We start from the raw sequence: 6,970 nt of genomic DNA on the forward strand, positions 1-6,970 counted from the left end.
TCAGGTCTAGCCTTAAGGAAGCGACCCCTAACCAAGAGGCAAACAGCATTGTTTAGTAAAGGTGAGTTTTTTATGAGTAAGGGTCATTAGGGCTGGGAACTAACTCTAAGAGAAAGTTCCCAGGAAAACAGGTTCTCAGGAGACATAAAGCCTGCTCTCACAATCCCAATGATGATTGATACATTTTATTGCAGGAGTGACTTTCACAAAGGCGTTCAGGCCCAGAAGGTAGTCAGTTATCAGTTAATTGCTTAGGGGAAAATTATATGCTGCATTAGGGTGTCTCTAGTTTACTCATCTTTTCCCTGACCAGGTGCAGTCACGCCTCAGGGACAGGGCAGGGGGACAGGCCACTCCTGACACTAGTCAGCAAAGCACTCCAAGGTTTGGTGCCCAAGCAGAAATGAAAAGTTTCAAGAGGGTAGATTTTGGTAGCTGTCTGGGGGCAAGAGACCGTGCAAACTTGCCGTACCCTCACCAGGAATTTTCACTCTTCCGGGGAGTTCAAGTAGCACCCAACAGTGGTGTGAAAATGTCTTAGATTCGTTAAGTCCAGTATGTGCAAATAGAAAATCGTGTATTCAAAACTCTTTGGCATCTCACAATAAATACAGTTATAAAATCACGTCACAGGGGTGCCTGGGTGGCTCAGTCAGTTGAGCGTCTGACAATTTCAGCTTGAGTTATGATCTCATGTTTCCTGAGTTCGAGCCCCACATCGAGCCTGCTTGGGTCTCTCTCTCCCTCTCTCTGCCCCTCCCCCGCTTGTGCTCTCTCTCTCTCTCTCTCTCTCTCTCTCTCAAAATAAATAAACTTATATATATAAATTTTAAAAATTAAATCACATTACAAATTTAAATTAATGTGATGGAATTTTGCTAAAGCTAGATTGCCACCCACGTGCCCTGTCTAGACCGCCACGCCTCTCACGGCACGCTCTTGCCCAAACTGGCACATCGCCTCCTTGGCACCACACCAGTGGTGCTCCTGGTGTCGCTCTCCGCTGTCCAGCAGCGTTGTACACGCCAGTATCTCTGCAAGCATCACTCTGCTTCCGAGGAGCCAGATCCCCCTGGCTTCCCTCCAACGCACCGCGGGCGTGAGTCCGTGACTTCCTTCTCCGCTGAACCTCAGTGGGCCCTTGTCTTGCCTGCACCCTCCACCCTGGTTTCTGCAGGCGCAGATGTCACATGTTTCCAGAAGGCTCCAAAGCTCACCCCTTCCGCCAAGACCTCTGGGCTTGTCTTCGATGTCTCCAAGGCATCTCAGATGTATTATGTGCAAATTGAATACTTGACCTCTGCCAAACCTGGGCCTCCCCCTAGGCCATTTCAGGAAATGACACCATTGGCTACTAGATACTAAGCCAGGAAGGGGGGGTCTCCTCTCTCTCGTCCCTCCCCTCTCCTGTGCTGTCCCCTCTGCGTAGCCCCAGACCCTCCCCGCCTCCCCCCAAGTCAGCTTGTTGGAAACAAATTGCTGATACTGGACAGATACTGGTAAATGGTATGAGAACAAAAAAATATTTAAAACAAAAACAAATAAATTGTTTTATGTCACTTCCTCCTCAAACTCCCCTTATCATCATCCTGCCAAAATCGAACTCCCAACGCCTGAAGCCTGGCACAATCCAGCGGGTGCCTTCCCCAACGGCCTCTGCCACCAAGGCTGGTCTCTGGTCACTCTGGCCTCGGTGGTTCCCAGACTCTCGTCTCTGGAGACGCCCTTCCCCGACTTCGCCCCTCCAAGCCCCTGCGTGGGCTCCTCCCCGTGAGTCATGCTTTATCACACAGCACAACACCCGTCACGATCCGTCATTGTGGGTCTTCCTACACACCGCACGTCCACGGACTAATCTGCCTGCCGCCAAGACAGTGACGGATCTGTCCCGGGCACCTTGACCAGCTCCTCTGAGCACGGGGCCTGCCGAGAGAGATTTTCCGGTGCACCAGTTTCGTTTCCTTGTTTTTGTTACTACACTTGGTGTGATTTTCTTAGCGATTGCGCTAGGAATTACAATTAACATCGTAGTTTAATTAACATCTAGTCTGGACTAATGCCCATTTCAAGAGTGTACAAGAATTTGGCTCCTATATATAGCTCTGTTCCCTCCCCCCATTTGTGGAATTGTCATATGAATTACATCTTTATATGTTGTATAAAAGAAACAGTTAACTGCTTTATGAAGTCATCTTTTTTTTTAATGTAAAAAAATGTTTATTTTTTACATTAAAAAATTTTTTTTAACATTTATTTTTGAGAGGCAGAGCATGAGCTAGGTAGAGGCAGAGAGAGAAGGGGAGACACAAAATCCAAAGCAGGCTCCAGGCTCTGAGCTGTCAGCACAGAGCCCAACGCGGGGCTCAAACCCATGGACTGCAAGATCAAGACCTGAGCCAAAGTTGGATGCTTAACCGACTGAGCCACCCAGGCGCCCCCACAGCTGCTGGTTTTCAGGGCACTGCAGAGTTGGGGTCCAGGGCTGGCCAGAGGGCCAGTGACGATGCCGAATAGCTCGCTTGGGCCGAGAATCCATCCTTCCCGATTGCTGCAAGCCTTTAGTTGGTTTCCAGAGTTCTGGAGAAGTCGATTTTGGGGAGACCGTTTTTGCCAGCATCCTCACTGGGTTCTCAGAGGCCATTTACTGCGGGGCCTGCACCGTAGTGAGGAGCCGCACCAGGGAAACAGAAGAGTGTGAGCTTCTCTATGTAGGGCTGCCTTCTAGAAAGTTCCCTTTGAATTTGGCCCACGTCTGCTGCGGTGTGGTTGAAATTCCCCACCATTCACCCAAGGCACTGGGACTGGCCTGGCTTTCGCTCACGTCCTGAGCCTACCCCGTCCCGGGCCCGTGAGGAGGGAGGGCACCCTCTGCCATGGCTCCTATGCACCGCAGAGGGGCGGTGGTCCCCTGTCATCAGGAAGCCAGTGGGATGGCCCGGAATATACACTGGCCTTGTAGGTTATCGTGTAAATGGAAGCCAAGAAACCTTTCCTGGAGAACTCAGGGACTCCAGGGACATGTCTCCGGCTCCTATGGGCCGCGGCCTCGCCCTGGACGAGTGCACGCTTCTGTGCGGCCCCCCTGACCCAGCCTTACGGGTGCTGCCCTTCCAGACCCTTCCAGGAGAGAGCGCGTGCTTGCCCAGGGCCTCTGGCTGCCTGGGTGACTCCAGGCCACCAAGACTGCTGTGCATATTAATAGGGGCTGCCTGCGGCCCGGGACCAGGATGCTGTCCAAAGCATTCCTCCGGAGATTCCAGAACCATTCCCTGTCTCCGCCCCCTCCCCCAAGAGAGCAAAGCTTTCCATTCAGCAAACGTGTTTACATGAAGCCAGCTTTTGTGTTTCCCATCTTTATTCTCTTTCTATGCCTTTCATGACTTCCTAGCATGGCCGGGGGCGGGGATGTGTGCCAGAGTCCCAGCCGGAAAGCTGAGAGCGGACTTGGCACCGGTGTCCACAGGAGGGACCCAGGGCCCCGAGGTCGCTCCCAACAATGAGCCCGTTCGTTCGCACGACACCCCGATTTGCGTGGGGACTCGGGTCTGTAGAGCCTGGGACTAAGGCTCAGAACGAGCAGCCAGTCCCGACTCTGCAGCTGGCCTGTGTCTCTGGACACCTTGGTCCATAAAACCTCCCTCAGCCGGGGACCATTGTCACGCCCCAAGTCTGAGAACCTCGGCTGTCCCCAAAGCCCCAACAAGTGCAGAGTCACAGTCCCCGAGGGCCGTCGGCTGACCCCACTTTCCCGGCTGCCAGGGCCCCCCTGTTTCTGGAGCGCCCCCAGGGACCACCCTGTGTCACCGGCAGCGGTGAGTATCAGCGGGTGTGACCCCAGGACTCCAGCGGTGTCACACACCTCCAGGGGCGAGGTGGAGGGGCGCCCGGGGGCTCAGGTGGTTAAGTGTCCCACTCCTGATTACTGCGCAGGTCCTGGTCTCAAGGTTTGTGAGATCGAGCCCTGCATCTGGCTGACAGCTCAGAGCCTGCTTGGGATTCTCCCTTTCTCTCTCTCTCTCTCTCTCTCTCTCTCTCTCTCACTCACTCAAATAAACATTCAAAAGAATTTAGGGGTGCCTGGGTTTCAAGTTAGGTCATGATCTCCTAGTTCAGGGGTTCGGGCTCTGCACTGGTGGCACCAAGCCTGCTTGGGATTCTCTCCCTCCCTCTCTCTGCCCCTCCCCCGCTCATGCTGTGTTGGTCGGTGTCTCTCCAGATAAACAAACAAACAAACAAACAAAAAGGCAAGATGGAAAATCATCAATTACCTCAACAAGCAGGTTTGTCAAATTTGAAGGAACCACTCCATCGCAGTCTGGCCCACGGTGTCAAGGGCACACCGACCCCGTCACCATCCTGACCACGGAGCTGTGTCTCCATCACCTCCTGTCACAGTGCAGCGGAGCACGGCCTGCCCTGTGAGAGCCCGCCTGCTCCCTCAGAGTCCCAGTGGGGACCTCAATCTGCACCCTCCAAGGAGAAGACGGGACGCCTGGGGGACGCAGGCTCCGAAGGCCCCCCGGCCCCCACGTTCGGGTGCAGCCTCAGCACGGCCTTGGCTTCGATTTCTGAGATAGGAAGTTTCTCAGGAAATAGCAAAGGGTTCTGGGAATACTCCGGCCTCCGCAGTCAGGACCTTTCACCCAGTTCTTCCTACCGCCCGAAAACAGCCCGACCCCGGGGAGCGGGGGACGCTGCACCTCTCGCCATGTGACTTCCAGAACAAACCAGCTGCCGCACGGCGAGGCCGTGCCCTCCCAGGGATCTCCTTTGTCTCCGGATTCCCTGTCCCAACCCCACCTCTGCAGATGAGCAACAAATCCGGGTAGATCGACACCGGAATCTCTGGCTTGTGTACGGGCCACAGCTGGGGGGCTGTCCCGTCCGGAACTTGACCCTAGAAGGCTCACGCAGAGGGCCAGCCGAGTGTGGACAGCTGGGACAGCCCGGAAGGTTCCATTCCTCGGCTCTGACGCGGGGATTTTTGTGATCCCATAACAGAAACCACTGTGAGGCACGGCCTCTTCTGTGCCTGTACCCGGAGTGTCACACGAGGTTGTAAAATGTTGGGAACAGGCTGACGTCCGCCACCGAAGCCCAGGGGAGGCCTCTCCACCTCGGGCTGGCGGTTCTTGAACGCGGGCCTGAGTCACCTGCAGGGCTGGATGACACACCAGGGCCTTTCTCTAGAGCTTCCGCTTCTGTGGGTTCAAGGCGGAGCCCAAGACGTCCTCACGTCTAACAAGTGTCCGGGGCCGTCACCATGGCTGCCACCGCTGGTCCAGGGACCACGTTCTGAGAACCGCTGACTCAGGCTCATACCTGTGAATGAGGGGGTGCCGGCTGGAGTCCGGTGCACGCAGATCTCAGACTGTAGGGGGTGACCGACCTCCCACTCTGCCTGGGACCCGGAGGCACCTGTAGGTGGAACTGTAGCCTCCAGAAAGTTCTATCGGTGTCCTGATTACGGGCAGCTGTGAACGTGGCCTTGCTCGGAAACAGGGCCTTTGCAGATGTCTTCGAGCCAAGTGAGCGTCACCGGCGTGAGATGGGGCCCAATGAGTCAGATGCGCAGGGAAGGAGCCACGTGGACAGAGAAGGGAGGGGGGCAGCCACAAGCCACGCCACACCAGAAAGCAGAAGCATAGAACATTGTGCCTCGGAGCCTCCAAAAAGGAACCACGGCTGTCGACATCTGGCCTCCAGGACTGTGAGAGAGGATAAATTCCTATGTTTTAAGACCCTCGGATTGCGATGCTCTCCCGGGGCTGCCCTCGGACCCTCCTGCACCGCCAGTCTGCAACGTGGGACTTCCATCTAAAAAAAATTTTTTTAATGTTTATTCATTATTTGAGAGAGAGGGCGAGACAGAGCACGAACAGGGGAGGGGCAGAGAGAGAGGGAGACACAGAATCCAAAGCAGGCTCCAGGCCCTGAGCTGTCAGCACAGAGCCCGACGCGGGGCTCGAACTTGTTAACCACAAGATCAAGACCTGAACCAGTCAGATGCTTAATTGACTGAGCCACCCAGGCGCCCCAGGACCTTCACTTTTAAAACTGGGACAGCTCGAGGCGCCTGGGTGGCTCAGTAGGTTGGACATCTGATGTCAGCTCAGGTCATGATCTCGAGGTCCATTAGTTCAAGCCCCGCATTGGGCTCTGTGCTGACAGCTTGGAGCCTGGAACCGGCTTCGGATTCTGTGTCTCCTTTTCTCTTTGCCCCTCCCCCGTTCATGCTTGGTCTCTGTCTGTCTCAAAAATAAATATAAACATTAAAAAAAACTTTTAATTGTGCATTTCTGACAAGTGCGAGGTGATGCTGATGCCCTTGAACCAGAGGCCACACGGCCTCCGTCGACACAAGCCTCAGGAGGGTGTGGCCCCGTTATAAATAAAGATCGTGCGCCGCTTGCCCGGAGGACGGGTGGGGACCCACATTCTCACCCTGGCTCGGCCACCAGGTGGACAGTCCACATGTCTGGATTCACCTTTGTTTTTCCATCTGCAAAATGACGAATCATTTGAACTGAATTGGTTGTTCCCAATTACGCGTGTTCTGAGCTGGATTAAGGTGTTCTGCTGCAAGAGTTTAAATTTCCCAGTTTTTAGCCAAAATAAAGTGGTTTTTTTTTTCCAATGTTAAGGCTGTTTTCCCTACAGTTTTTCTTTAACAGGTAGCAGGTGCAGCCACTGGCTGATGTGATTGAATCCCAAATCCTACATGGATTTTCAGCATATCAGGTCGTCTGCCCCCGCCCTGGGAGCCTCCCCGGGGGAGGGGGAGGGGGGCGGGGGGGGGGGAGGGAGACCGGCTGAGGGTCCACCGGCCAGGTTTGCACTCCTGCCCCCTGGAGTCTTAGAAAGGCACAAACCTCAGTGCTGGTTTCTCCTTCCGCATTTCCGGACCCTCTTTGGGGCTCCTGCGGGTGGATGGGGCCCCAGGGCCCGCCCTCTGCCCTTGGGGTGCAGG

The sequence above is a fragment of the Suricata suricatta genome, chromosome 2 (assembly GCF_006229205.1).
Source record: "Suricata suricatta isolate VVHF042 chromosome 2, meerkat_22Aug2017_6uvM2_HiC, whole genome shotgun sequence".
Classification (NCBI taxonomy): Eukaryota; Metazoa; Chordata; class Mammalia; order Carnivora; family Herpestidae; genus Suricata; species Suricata suricatta.